At 45.4% G+C, this 2,240-nt stretch overlaps 1 pseudogene; it reads left to right on the forward strand.

The window, feature by feature from the left end:
- Positions 1 to 418: 418 nt before the first annotated feature.
- LOC121156186 lies at positions 419 to 1,485 on the forward strand (annotated as a pseudogene).
- Positions 1,486 to 2,240: the final 755 nt, after the last annotated feature.

The following is a 2,240-nucleotide window of genomic DNA, read 5'->3' on the forward strand; positions in this document are numbered from 1 at the left end:
AAACTGTTTTACAATAGGGGGCAAAAGGAACACTTGTAAATTATTTCAATGAAAGTTATGTTTTGGGGTCATATATGAAGGCAGTCACACACAAAGTTGACTTGCAGATTGATTTCTTTGATTCCATTCAAGGAACTCAAAGGTGGTTCATCACTTCCTTAAGACAGCTGGGGAGTAGTCTACCAGCATCATGGAATTAGCCAGGAGAAACAGCATGTCAGGACTTATTAAGACCATGATGTTTGGAGACAGCCCGAACATGTCCCCTAACTCACCATCCCTGACTGCAAGAGAAGGAATGCCTTGTGCTCTTCAAACTCCCCCATCGGGTCCCTGATCATGTGCAGAAGCTCGGGGCCCTCAGAAGTCTGTGCTTTGACTGCTGTGGTCTTTCCCTGTCTCCAAATCACCAAGTGAGCACAACCCCAGCCCTCGGCCTCCAAAACTAATCCTGAAGAGGGCCTGTTAGCAAGCCATCAAAAATAAAAACCTCAAAAAAGGCAGTGGAACTTGAATGGTTTTGACATCAGGCGCCACCTGGGCAAGAGGCAATTTAGTAATGGTTATTTGCAAGAGAGAATCAAAGGATGTTTATCCTGGACCTGAATGCATTGTTTAAAATCCAGTTGGAGAAAGCTGGTGTGGACCATCAGCTCAAGAGGGAAGTAGAGATCCAGTCACATCTACGGCAGGTAATATTCTCTGACTCTAACGCTATTTCTGTGGTGCCACTTGTGTGGCATCCTAGAGTATGAGCTGCTTGGGATTGTCGGTGGAGAGCTCTAGAGGCTTTCCAAGATTGATAAGCAGAGAACTGCTCTCTATATCACCAGTTGGCAAATGCCCTGTCATACAGAAATTGCAAATAGAGTTATTCATGTAGATACTAAACCTGCTTCTGGAGAGCTGACTTTGGGTGGTCTATGCATGTGTCATCTTCCTGGAGGACCACCCTGTGTGAGATGCTGGACTACCTGCCCCCGAGATTACTGAAGGCCCCAGGAGTGAGGAATAAGCAGACCTCTGGAGCCTGGGAGTCCTGTGCTACCGGTTTTTAATTGCAAAGTCTCTGAGGCCAACAGATACCATGAGACCTACAGACGAGCATCACAGTTTGAATTCACATTCCCTAACCTTGGAACCAAAGGAGCAAGAGACCTCATTTCCAGACTGTTGAAGCCCAGCCCCATTCACAGGCCCATCTTATCACAAGTGCTTGAGCACCCCAGGGTCTCAGGCAGGTCAACCCAAGCCCTCCAGCTGTCCAAAGAGCCTTCTAGCAATAATCGACCACACAGCACAGGGATGATTAAGCCAGGGCTGCTATACAGCCTGTATGCCAGGAAGATGCTACAGGTCTTTCTCCTGCTGAACACCATTGGAAACACCTGCGATTGGACCTGTGGTGCCACAACCTCTCAATTAGGAAGCTCTGTTTCAGAAGACATGACATTCAGGGGTCAGAGTCATCTCGGGGCTGTGTGATGGCTACTGATTTCCTGACCCGGACTTAAGTCTTGAGCATCATCACCAGAGCCTGTGCTGTAAAAGGTGTTCCTGTGGGAGACAAATTCAATGTCTTCTAATAAAGCCAGATGACCACTTACCCTGACTTAATATGCTTTATAGCTACTCAGTGCATGATGGCCCAGTTGCTTAATCCTTGCTGGGATCCCATATGGATGCCAGTTCCTGTCCCGGCTGCTCCACTTTCTTTTCAGCTCCCTGTGTGTGGTCTGGGAAAGCAGTGCAGGACAGCCCAATGATTTGGGACATTGTACCTGCACAGCAGACCTGGAGGAGTCTACAGATTGCTTTGGAACAGCTCCAGCTTTTGTGGCCATTTGTGCAGTGAACCAGCAGATCAAATGTCTTTTTTTTCTCTCTCTCTTCTTTGTAAATCTGCCTTTCCAATGAAAATAAATAAATCTTTAAAAAAGAAAAATGACTGGTTAACAACATATGCTCTTAAATACTCTTCAGTACATAGAGGCAAACCTATTTCCTGTAACTAGTCACTGCTTGATGTAGTCACTAAAAAATCAGAGGAGAATCTTACATTCTTCATGAGGTTACTTTCACAAATTTATATTTACTTAATCTGCATGCATTTCAAAGTATGTTTCTTGCCTATCTTAACTTTAACTCGGGAAATAGTGGTTAAGAGTGACAACCTGGGAACCAGTTCGTTATAACCAGTGCTGCTTCCGAGTTTAGCTTTCCAATTGTTTTGTTTAACC

Source organism: Ochotona curzoniae, unplaced genomic scaffold (assembly GCF_017591425.1).
Source record: "Ochotona curzoniae isolate NIBS_2020 unplaced genomic scaffold, NIBS_Ocur_1.0 contig_3297, whole genome shotgun sequence".
NCBI lineage: Eukaryota > Metazoa > Chordata > Mammalia > Lagomorpha > Ochotonidae > Ochotona > Ochotona curzoniae.